This window comes from Protopterus annectens, chromosome 17.part0, assembly GCF_019279795.1.
Source record: "Protopterus annectens isolate FY-2018-M chromosome 17.part0, PAN1.0, whole genome shotgun sequence".
NCBI classification, from domain to species: domain Eukaryota; kingdom Metazoa; phylum Chordata; order Ceratodontiformes; family Protopteridae; genus Protopterus; species Protopterus annectens.
In genome coordinates this window covers 701123-715000 of record NC_056751.1, presented here as the reverse complement: position 1 = coordinate 715000, position 13878 = coordinate 701123, and positions in this window count along the sequence as shown.

Genomic DNA, 13878 nt, shown 5'->3' with positions numbered 1-13878 from the left:
AAACACACATGGATGTTACCATTTACTGACTGCAATCTTCAGAGTATGCTGCTGTTTTACCAAAGAAAACAAAATGTGTCAGTAACATGCCAAATATAATAGTTCAACCACTGGCCAGTCTGCGGATAGCCCAACAGTAGTGAGTTCCATAACACTGTCAGACTTAAAATCATGCAGAACAGCCATATCCACACAAACCCTGTCAAACTAGCATTACTTCAAATGTTTAACGGCAATACTTACATTCTGTCCCCATGTCTGGAACATCCTCCCCCAGTTTGTTGGCCAGTCTCCACAGTCTTTGTTGTAAGATGTATGATTAACTACCCTCTGTGATGCTGTTTGTCAAACACCTCCATGAAGTTCAGCTTATAGACAAGGAAAAGGGGCAACGCCCACATGAAGTAGTGTGTTTCCATGCTATTGGCTCTGGAATGATACCACAGCTGTTCTACATGCAATTAGCAAGTGGGGGACTACAATTCGTTCCCACGCCATCAGCTGATCATGAGCATTACCTACAAAAGGCAAGCTGCTGCCTATGCAAAACAGATGTAAAACCTACATCTATCCGAGAAGAGAGAAAGAAAGAAAGAAAGAAAGAAAGAAAGAAAGAAAGAAAGAAAGAAAGAAAGAAAGAAAGAAAGAAAGAAAGAAAACATCCACAGCAACAGAGACCCACACACTGAAACTGTGGAGAACAGCAACTGATCTAGAAAAGAAAATAATAAGGTATGTCAAACAAGTAAGCATGTAATGGAATATAGTAGGGGTATGTAAACGTGGAAAATAGGAAGCTCAACAAATATTTCTCAACAACAATTGCTGTACTGATATATTGCTGATTACAACCTATGGTCATAGCATCTGTGTCTGTCTGCAGTGACATAGAACACAGCTCATGCCCCTGACTCACCCCAGGGAAGGATGGCTCGCATATGACTAGACTGGAGTGTGTGTTGAACAATGCTGACTGTGACACTGCTAGGCCAGTTACTGAGATGTCACATATATCCATATGTTAATTATGAATACAACTATGATATATATGTTTGTATCAGAAATGTGAGGGGCCTGTACAGGGTATTTGCATAGTACAATAATGTTGCAGCTGTGTGTGTTGAACTGCATATCATATACTGAGCTCATACCATTCAACTGTCCACTGTTATGCACACTGACCATATGTGTGCCTCAGTTTTGTAGAAATGTACTCAAAGGGTTGTGTTATGTCTGCCAAATAATTGGCAACCTGTGAACTGCTATTACAACCTCTCCTTCCCTTTCATGTGTCTGTTCCCATCAGGGGTCACCACAGCAGATCATTTAACTCCATGTCTTCCAGTCCTCTGCATCTTGCTCTGTCACACCAACCAGCTGTATGTATGCTATCACCACATACATACACCTTATCTTAGACCTTCCCCTTTTCCTCTTATCTGGCTGCCTCATCCTCTTCCAAATATACTCAGCATACCTGCTCATCACATGCCCAGACCAACATCATACTGCCACTCTCAGGCTTTGTCCCCCAGCCATCAATCTGGGCTGGCCCCTAACATACATTTTCCTACCTTGTCCACCATTGTCACACCCAGTGCAAATCATGTCATTAACTCTGCTATGTCCAGCTCTGTCTCCTGCCTTTTTTATCAGTGTCACAGTCTACAACCCATACAACACAGCTAGTCTCCCCACCCTCTTGTAGGCCTTCCCTGTCACTCATAATGGTACTTCTCTGTCACAAATCACACCTGACACTCCTCCCCACCACCTGCATCCTGCCAGCACTCTCTTCTGTACTTCTCCCCCACACTACCCATTACTTTGAACTGTTGTTCCCAAGTATTTAAACTTATCCACCTTTGCAATCTGTACTCCCTGCATCCTCACCATTCTTCCATCCTCCCTTCTATCCACACACATATATTCTGTCGTAGTCCCACTGACCAACATTCCTCACCTCTCTAGACCATAACCCCACCTCTCCAGGGTCTCCACAACTTGCTCACTACTCTCACTACAGGCCACAATGTCATCTGCAAACAGCACAATCAACAGGGGCCCCTGTCTGACCATGTCTGTCAACTTGTCCATCACCACTGCAAATAATAAAGGACTCAGAGCTGATCCCTGATGTACTCCCACCTCCACCTGACATGTCCTTGTCACTCCCAATGAAGAACTCACCGCTGTCACACTAGCCTTGGACATATCCTGTAGCAGTCTTAAGGATTCCTGTCCCACTCCTGACCTCCTCATACAATACCACAACTCCTCTCTAGGCATTCTGTCATATGCTGTCTCTAAGCCCACAAAGACACAATGCAGCTACTTCAGACCTTCTTTGTATAACTCCATCAACAACATCCTTAGAGCAAACATCACATCTGCACTGATCTTTCCTGTGATGAAACATACTGACAATCAGTAATCCTCACCACCCTTCTTGACCTAGCTGCCACCACCCTTTACCATTACCTCATGCTGTGACTGATCAATGTTATCACTCCATAGTTACTACAGCTCTGCACACTACCATTATCCTCATAATCAGTACACAAACACATGTTCCCCACTCCTCATGCATCCTCTTACTTTCCAAGATCACAGTAAACAATCTGGCTGAGAAGACCACTGCCATTTCTCCTAAACAACTCTATGCATCCACAGGTATGTCATCTGGACCAACAGCCTTATCATTCTTGCACATCTTCGTAACTATCTTTACTTCCTCCTTGATAATCTGTTGTATTTCCTGATTCAGCAAACCCACATCATCCAACCTCCTCTGTCTTTCTCATTTTCCTCATGCAACAGCCCATAACAGGACTGTTTCCATCTGCTGTACACACTCTCCTTGCCTGTGAGTACGTTTCACACATTATCCTTTATCAGCCTTATTTGCAGCACATCCATCCTATCTACGTGCCTCTGTCTAGCCAATTGGTACAGGTCCTATCCTCCATCATTGGTGTCCAACCTTACATACAACCATTCAGACACCCCATCCCTAGCCTTTGCCACCACTCTTTGACATGCACCCCATCTCCTTATACTCCTGTCTACTGTCTTCATCTGTCTGACAATCCCACTTCTCCTTCACCAGCTTATTACATTGTATACTCCCCTGTACTTCCTCATTCCACAATCAGGTCTCCTTGTCCCCCTTCCTCTGTCCAGATGTCACACCAAGCCCTGTTCTATTCATCTCCCTTACATGACCAGATGTATGTACCTACCCAACCAGTCCCTACCCAAACTGCAAAAAGTCACACAGGAAGCCTTTTCCTCTGTTGAAACATGGATATCCGATGCCCAATTAATACTCAACCCAAACAAAACTAAACTACTCATCTTCCAACCCACCAAACATACTCAAAACAACTCTCACTTTAACATCACAGCAAAAGACAACACCACAATATACCCAACTGAACACACCAAATTGCTAGGAGTGGAAATAGACAATAAACTAAAATTTGACATTCACATATCCATGACCATAAAAAAGTCCACAAAAAACTAGGAGTGTTATACAGAAATAAGCAATTTCTCACCAAAGCAGCAAAGATTTCAATAGCAAATTCCCACCTTATCTCCACCCACCTTTATGCCTCTCCAATATATACCAACCTAAGGCAATGTGATCTAAACAAGCTAGACACCTGCTACAACAAAATCGCCAAATTCGCCACAGGGGCATCCTACCGTAGTCACCACTGTCTGTCACTTGCTGAACTGGGCTGGCTTGAACTCCCTCACCTCCTTCAGTGGTATCAACTCTCACTCGCCCACAAACTAGTAAACCATCCACTAAATGTCCCATCCCTCCAGAATCTACTCCAACCCTATCGCACCACCAGACCACTAAGATCCAGCAATAAAAATCACTTGCAGATCACTAAAGCCAATAACTCTGCTTGTGAAGCACTATTCTCTTGCACCATAGCCAAATTATGGAACTCACTCCCACCCACAATTACCTCCGTACCATCATGCACCCACTTCAAAACTTTACTAAAAGCGCCACCTAAAACAAGCTGGCTATGCCCTTGCAACTCACACTCTAATATCATCCACCCCATCCAACCACTACCTTTCTTTCCACTCCACTAACTACCTTGATTATAGCAAGCTCAGATGCTCATAAGCCTAGTACTTATTATACAGCAGGAACTTCTCATTGTAACATTTGTTAATATCTGTTATGTACTTCACAGATAAAGATTCTAGTTGTCTACTGATGTACTATGTTCTTCATCTGTAAATATGTTGTAAGTAATTGCTATGTTAAATTGTTAATTGCTATGTAATCCAATGTAACTACTGTCTGTTTATTTTACTGTGGAGCTTTTCTCCCCGGGCCTCCGCTGAAAATGGACCTACGTCCAGTCGGACACTCCCGGTCAACAAATTTAAATAATTAATAAATAAAATAATAAAATAAATAAATGTAACTAGACATTTGGTAACTCTTTGCTGCCACACACTGCCTGTTGTAATTCTTCCCTGAACCCAACCTAACACACCCTTTTGCAGTATCCACCATGTGATCTGTGGTACTGTCTTCACACTCCTCCCTCACTTCTTGATCACCAACATCATTCCACAGACCATCATTCTCTGCTGCCTAACCACACTTTCCTCTGTCACCACTGTACTGTTTCCAATCCCCTTCAACTAGGTCTACCTGCATAAGGGAAACTCCAGCTGTGTGCATCTTCCTCCACTCTTGTCTGTCACCCTATGCCACTTGTCTTGTAAACATACATATTCACCACAGCCATGTCCAACTTCTTTTGCAAACTCCACCACCATCTCACCTTCTGCATTCCTTTTCTTAACATCATACCTGCCCATCAATTCTGCACCCCCCTAGCTTCTTCACCAACTTTCCCATTGAAATCTGCTCCAATCACCACTCTCTCACCCTTGGGTGCAGTCATCACTACTTCATCCAACCACTGCAAAATATGTCGGTCTTATCCATCACACAAGCAAATAGTGGAGCATATGCATTAACAACTGTCATCATTACTCTGTTAATTCCCAGATGCATAGACCTTGCTCTACATGACATTCTTATCACTGCCATACACACCCTTGGCATAATGCTCCATTAGGTCAACACCTACACCATTTCCCCTCACAGACACACCATGTTAAAACTATTTGTACCTGAGTATGATGCACACATACATAACCCCCTTCCATCTTGTCTGTGGCATGCACAATATATCCACCTTTTATCTGTCCATCATATCTACTAGCTCTGTACCATTACCAGCCATACACGTAAATGTTCCTACCACTCACTACCACACTCCTAGACATTCCCCTCTCTGCCTGCCATAGGAGCATTGCACATCCTCCAGGGTATGACTGTGAATGCAAAGGCTACCCAGCTATCAATTGACAAACATGTGTTACAACGATATGAAGACAGTGTCACTAATGTTAGCACGTAGCCCACCATGTATGTACGGAGTCCTCCACATGTTCCACCCTACCAGGTTGACAGAAACGACTGAGCAACAAAAATGTTGTGACAGTGTGCCATACTGACATAGAACAGAAATATATAGTAGTTATTACCTGTGCAGGTATATGCATGTATGGTTAGGTGTATCTGGCTGCCTCATAACACATGCTATGAGATGCAAAACATCATGTAAATGAGCCGTACATGTTGTACACATGTGTAATCCTAATGCCTGTGCATCCAACAAAGTTACAATTTTACAGCTAATGGTTGTTGCATTTCCCGGACACAAACATGGGTACTGTCATAAGCAGGAGTATCATGTAGAAATAGTACATGTATCCAACTGTGTTATGACCTTGTGTCCATGCCTACTACAAACAGTTATATGACCACCCATATAGCTGTATGGCCTCAGCAATACCTATCTTGTACAACCTGTCTCCACCAAAGTAGAGTAAACACATTTGCTGGACAGCAGTAGTGCACAAAGCATATAATGGGATGCTATATTGGCTGTACAGGGGAAAGTAGGAGCAGACACCAACTGGCTAGCATGTAATCCTTTGTCTGGATGACCACAGTAGGTTACAGGTGGATTACTGTAAGGCTGACTCTGAGTATAAATTGGACACATCCACTGAGGGCAACCAGAAGACCATCTTCACATATGTCTGCAGTCTCATAGGCAACAACCCAGCCCACCCTGTAATGGAGGTCAATCATAGCACATACATCATCACATCATCGCTACAGCCAACCTGCTGCAGACATGTTTAGGCCAAACATCACCCCCTGGCTCAACATCAGTATAGGTGGATATGCACACCACATTCACCCCTACCCTCATCATCATGGATCAGGTGCACACCACCCACTTAAACGTGAAAATAGCAAGTCCCCTTGGGGAGTGATAACATTCCTGTCTGCATCCTACATGAACTCAAGACATATGCTTCCAGCTCCATTACATACTGTATGTGAGCCAAGCCTGAGCAGCATTGACAGTCCATCTGCAAGTAACACAGACACTGTCACTCCTCTACACAAATGTGAATGGTGGTTTATGGAATGTACTGTCCCTCATATGGGGAATATGACACAACAGGATCAGGAGTACAATGCATGTTCATACAGTGCTGTAGGTACGGGGTATGATGTGTTAATATGTAGTGGCTCCTGATGATAATTAACCATGTGCTGTCTCAGCCAGGAAGTCTGTGCAATGTCTGAGGTCCTGTTATGTGTTTCCCTGTTTATGTCTTCCAGGCGACATGCAGAGGCAGCCTGCCTACACTGAACAGGAGACTGCAGCCATAACTGAGGCCATCCTGGAGAATTATGACATCTTCTTTGGTCGGGGTCACCAACATCAGCAGGAGAGGACTGCCCTATGGGATGAGATCATAAAAAGAGTCAACAATGGGGGTCATCATGGCCAGACATGTGATCAGGTCAGGCATAGGGTGACTGACCTGATCCAGCATGCCCAGCAGTAGGCTGCTGCCGTAGCGATGGACTGTTCTGCTGCCAGTGGGGGGCCAGCCAGTTATGCAATGGAGGAGCTCCTGGCCAACTGTGGGTTAGCCCCCACTAGAACATCAGCACAGGACATAACAGTCATGGAGGTGGGTGGCACCCAGGCAACAGGCAAAGACCATCCAGCTAAGGCAAAAGTGCACATCACTGTACTGAGCTTGCATTACAACTGTGTTCTATAGAGTCTTTAGATGCATATGTCACTGCAAAATACATCAGTGGTTGGGGTTTAGTAATGCACACAAGTGCACATCTATGGTAAAGGACGGTGAAATGTGTAATACCATAGTTTATATTGTACCTGTGCATAATTGTAGCACTAATCATGAACAAATGCATATTTTGAATCAGCTAACAATACTGCTCCTTCACAACTACCTAGGTCCCTCTCGTCTACATGAGGTACAGCAGCTGGAAGCTGGTGAGTATGGGAATTTACTGTTGTGGCTCACCGGTACCCCAGGCATGTTAATGTCGTGCATGTGGCCATACACACAACTGTTACAAACAAACAACTTCCAATATCTGCATGATCACTTATGGTGGGTTTCACTACTTAATATCACAGTGTATATCACAGGGGCATATTTGCATTTGTTGTCATGTCTCTGTAGCATACCTACCTCACAAACCTGTCATTGCAGGACATCTGGGTAAAGATTGCCAAAATGTAGGGACAAAGGGCCAGGAGTAGGGACATATTGCATACATTGGTGTCATATGGTGCATATAACAGGTCTACACACCTGTTAGAATGCCAGGTATTTGTGATATATGACAATATGAGTACAATACACAAGACCAAACATCTATCCAACCTTTCATGTGACCTATAATCAATTGTCAAAAAAACTAATCTGTTAGTGGAGCAAGTATGTGACATGGACATTGTCCAATAAACTAGATGCATATGTGTACACACGATGAAGCCCATACTGTGATGTAGCAACATGTGACAAAACCACAGCAGGACATCATATTGGATACACACCTGCCATCAATTATGGACTCTTTGATTAACTGCAAATAACACTCAGCTTACATACCAAGAATATCCTAAAATAGATGCACAGTTGCCTGCTGCAGCAAAAGCCATGGCTCACATACAGCTTAACATGCTGCAAAGGAATCACATTTTAGAAAGGTATCAGCCTGGAGAGGCTACAGAAACATACCCACAGCATTGCATATGCCATGGCACACAATGCAGATAGTTATCAAAAGGTGCTCCAAATATGGTGCAATAGTGAAGAAGTGGACATCCCTACATGTATGTAGAGGATACAATACCAAAACTGTCCAGGGAGGCTGCCAGGATCCATACAGCAACACTGAAGGAGTGTCAGACATCTGTGGAAAGTATTGGCTGTGTACTACGTGACAACAATCTTCCATGGTCTCCACATATCTTGGATATAGGGTGTGTTTGGGAGATGGCAGCTGTTCCTAACAACAAACAACATCCAGTCCTGGGTAACTTCTGGACAACAATACATCAGCTTTTCAAAAAGCATGTGTGGAAATGTGTTAAGGTGTTATGACACAAAGGTTAGACTGTATTTGTCCACAATATGGTCATGTGAGTGTTGGCCAATAACAGCACTGCACAACAGCAGAACCAGACTACCCACACACTGAAGCAGGCTGATGGCACTGTCCTGCTTTGCATTTGCTGTTCACAGGTTTGAACTGTGACTGTAGCCGATTTGGAGTGTATTATGACCGGTTTCAAACCCCGGTCCCTTGTGGCTATAATCCAGGTGTCTGTCACATTGCTCTGGATGGGGAGAAATTCCAACATTGCAGAAAGCAATGGCCCACATCTTACAGCCACTAGACCAAAGGATGGCTTCAAAGGAACGATACCAGCAGTCTGTAGTGGCCAAGCCTGACACCACATCTAACTACAATACACAATCTGTCTGGTGACCTGACGACCACTGTGCACAGGGGATGGCCTCACAATCTGACAGATTAAGATGTGTTTTGCAAGGGAGACTGTGCAAACATTGCCATGTCAAGATGTGCCATGCTGATACACACTTTCCCAATAGGACTGAATGCTGCACTGAGATCAACATGTGCTTTACCAAAGTATCAGCTTACGGGTGTGCACCCCCATGCAACCTGTCTAATGTAGTTATATCATTTACAATATCTTACCCCTACCTGATATGTATTTCCTTCAAATGGAGTGCACAGGTTATATGTCAAATGAAATGGTGGAAATGTTATGGCACTATTACTGGTGACTCGTGATTTGTCACAATATCCTTGCATGTTAAAAGGGTCTGTAAAATTACTGTATCCACTGTAAGCTTGGGAAGTTGTTTGAGTAATCACCCTTGTTTTCACATACATGTACTGCAGGTTATGTCATCTGCAAATCACAGTATGACATTACGTAGGGTCATCAATCCACTGGACAAACCAGTAATCTATCAGACACACATAGGAGGTATGAGCAGCAGACAGGAAAGATGAACCACATATGTAGATATTCCTGGAAACTCAGTACACTTGGTAGGTATGTTCCGTAGGTTTTGCCACAGTGCTATACAGATAAACAGCAGTAATGTTTACAAGGGTGCAGTGTGTTGTAGGTGAAGGCTCATCACCAACTTAAAACACTCACATATTCCACTGGTGTAGATTTGTAGTTACAGTGAGGGTCTGTCTATAGTGTGTCTGTTTTGGTTTGAGTGTGTGTCATGACTCTCATCTGTTGCATAATGTGAGGTCTGGGGAACGCATGTGGGGCACCTCATGTGTGTGAATATGTGAGTATGTAGCCCTGCAGCAAAATCAAAGGGTATGGCAGTGTGGTAACACATCTACAATGTCTTAGGCAGGCTACAGCTGTATCTGCATAGATTTCCCAGGTCTGTAACACAGTGACTGCATATTCCTCACAGATTATAGGGTTGAGGATTGTACATAGGTATATGTTGATTTACAACATCTGTTGTAGAGTGGAGAATGGTACGTGTTGTGGTTTGGACATACCTCCATTTGCTAATAACCACAGCCCAGGGGATATTCATCAACCAAACACACTGAGATTACTACACACACACACACACATACACACACACACACACACACACACACACACACACACACACACACACGCACACATGCACACACGCACACACACACACACACACACACACACACACACACACACACTTGCCAGTATCCATAGGTAAGATCCATAGGTTCATTGTTTCATAGGTGTGTAGTAGGTGAATGGACCTGAAGGATCTACAAGGCTAGCCCAAGGGAATACCCTGGCATCAGGCCACATGACAATAGTCCACAGTGTGGCTCATGAGTATAGTCACTGGAGTGGTCCCCAGGGGTGGGTATTGTATTCCCCATCCACTAATACAGGTTTCTATTGTGAGTGGCCAGTGATGTGCACTGCTTCACATGTATGTGATTTCTATTCCATGACATGGACAGTGTCTGGGTTGTGAACCTGTCCCACAAGCATGTCCTTTGAAGTGTAGAAGTGTGCTTGAGGTCTCTGGGGCATGTTGTGTGGACAGATTGGTATCTTCAGGTGTAGCATTCCCAACCTAGTTTGGTGAGACATGGTTGTGCAACTGAGGTAGTGATTGCACCTACATAGACAGTATGATACAGGGATTCATTGGAGTTATTGGAATCTGTCCATACAGGGCATGTGTATAAGGTATGGTATTCTCTTTGTGGGGTACATTTACAGACTCTACCATTGTTGCAGGTGTCTAGTGGGGTACATGGCAAAAGGGCCACTGTACACATTGATTGGGCTACTGAGTGGAGGGTTACTGGATAACACACACTTAGTCAGGAGATGTAACACATCAAAGTACTTTCTGATGTCAGTGGCACTGTTGTGGTCAACAGACAGCTAACTGTCAACCTGTGTTCCCCATTCTGTTATAACAATGTCACTGTTCAGTGGACTACACCAATGTATTACTTCATATGAGCCATGGTGTTCCCAAAGGAAATGGTGGCACATCTCCTGGCATTGAGGTAATGTCCAGGGTTCTGACAACAGTCACAGGTGTCAGAGTGGCCTTTCTGCATGATGTCAACATCACATGGACTGGGAATGCTACCACCCTCCCTGCTGTTGTATGCAAACATCTTCAGCTAGAGTGCCTTTGTCTTCTCCTGCACCTCGGAAGGGTAGATCCCAAACATGAGAGGACATGGGTCCGTACCCTGTGTGACACTAGTCATGTCTGGTCATTGGTTTGACAACATGGAGTTCACTGCAATCACTGCAATGAGAAGTGTAATGAGTGTGAATAGCCTCAAAATTATTCATTTAGAAACACACACACATTTTCACAATTGTCAGGACCGGGATTAGACTTCCTACCTAACTAGTTTGCTATACTATAGCATTACACAGTTATTGCGAGCGCCATGGAGCTCAGAGGGCTAAAGCAGGGAAATGGGAAGTGTAATGAGTGTGAATGGCCTCAAACTCATTCATCTAGAAACACACACACATACACACACACACACACACACACACACACACACACACACACACACACACACACACACACTCACACACAACTTTACATTTGAAAGGACTGAGATTACAAATGTTACATGGATACTTATTTGTACTATAGTGTTAAACAGTTATCACAAGCACCACTGAGACTATAGGGCTGAGGGCTAACAAAAGGAATTTCTACAGTGAATGACATCAGCACATCAAGGTCAATGGGAAGTGTACTGGGTAGGAAAGGCCTCATAATGGGATTTTCTCTGACGCCGTCTGTCTCTCTCTTCCCCACGTACTGTGTTTCTATGTTTGACATATTATATTCTGTCGGCCTTAGATATGTGTAAGTATTCCTATCCAGTGTGCGTGTGTGTGTGTGTGTGTGTGTGTGTGTGTAGTATAAATGGTGTACAATTTGGTCTGTGTGTGTGTGTGTGTGTGTGTGTGTGTGTGTGTGTGTGTGTGTGTGTGTGTGTGTGTGTGTGAAGTATAAATTGTGTACAATTTGGTGTGTGTGCACAGACATCTGCGAATAACAGATATCTATAGTCTACTGTGTTATCAGACATGGGCTTCATTTCTCTAGACAACATGGGCTTCATTTCTCAAAGTGTAGGAGCATGCCCAGTATGACCTTCTATACTGAGTGTGTGAATCCATTCCAGGGAGAGTTGTACTCCAGTCCAGGGTTTTGTGTGCTACAGCTACACTTAGCAACCTGTTTCTGCAGGATATCTGTAGATAGGTTGCCAATATGGAGACACAATGGGCATAACATACAGGGGATACTATAACTATTGCTGTCTGTGCTGCTTGTGTAACATGGTTGGTTGTAGCAAAGATTTCCTGACATATGTACTATTTTACATTGTGATGTATCATGTCATCAACTACTGGCAGATATCATTCTTTGCTCACAGTTATTTACCAGGGAAATACAAGATGAATGAAGCTGAGACCAATATTCTGAGGCATAGACTACACCTTCTGGCACACTCATGCCATTGTGGAGGGGTTATCAGACATGGGCTTCATTTCTCTAGACAACATGGGCTTCATTTCTGAAAGTGTAGGAGCATGCCCAGTATGACCTTCTATACTGAGTGTGTGAATCCATTCCAGGGAGAGTTGTACTCCAGTCCAGGGTTTTGTGTGCTACAGCTACACTTAGCAACCTGTTTCTGCAGGATATCTGTAGATAGGTTGCCAATATGGAGACACAATGGGCATAACATACAGGGGATACTATAACTATTGTTGTCTGTGCTGCTTGTGTAACATGGTTGGTTGTAGCATAGATTTTCTGACATATGTACTGTTTTACACTGTGATGTATCATGTCATCAACTACTGACAGATAGTCTACACCTTCTGGCACACTCCTGCCATTGTGGAGGGGTAGCTACAGACAATAGACTGCTGTTTCTGTGTAAATGGTCCAGCACCTTGGTAGTATGCTGGCTGGTGATACCCTTCTTGTGCTTTTCTCAACTTAATGGAATGGCCATATCCTGCTGGGGCCATACCTCTCAGCTGTACAGATACACCCAGGTTATCCAGAGGCAAGACTCATATATCTGGTCAGTTTACCTTCACATTGTGGTTTACAAGAAGTTTTGTGGCTATTCATTGATGGGTTTGCAGTCAGAGGGTAGTATGGGCAGACATCAGAGTTTCAGACTTCGCACATTCCATGACATCCATGCTTCTACACCCCCCTCTGTTTTTCTCTCCTCTTCCTAACATTATGAAAGCAATATCTCAGCGGTATCCCTATAGTTGTGCCTTTATCCCAGTAGTATTTATGGCCTGGTCCACAGTTCTTGCAGTAGGACATGGGGGGCTTGCTACTGGCATTGGTCAGCATGGCCTGACATTTGTTTTCTGTTTACTGTGTTAGGTTGTTAGATAGGACCCTTTGACATTCCATACATTGACACTATGGGTGAGGCATGGGCCTTTGCCAAAGACTGTAGGCCATTTGAGAGTGCTGCAGGCCATCTGTAGCAGGCCAGTGAATTCTGTCACTCCTATGTTCCCATGTTGCAAGCCAGTGGATTACCCTGTGGTGACAGTGGTAAGTGGTTGAGGTATTCCTGTCAATCCTTCCTGTTCATACTGATCCACGAGTCTGGATGTGGACAGGTTGCTGCTTACAGCTAGGGACACACCTGCATGGTACACCTGTTCAGCTTGCAGCATCATGTATGTATTCCCATAAAGAGATGGGGTCATGGTGTACTCATTCCTTACAGCAAGGATATGACCTTTGATAAACTTGTGGCTGATGGTGGGGTGAGCCGAGTGCATGTGTGACATGGAAGCTACTGGCACCTGA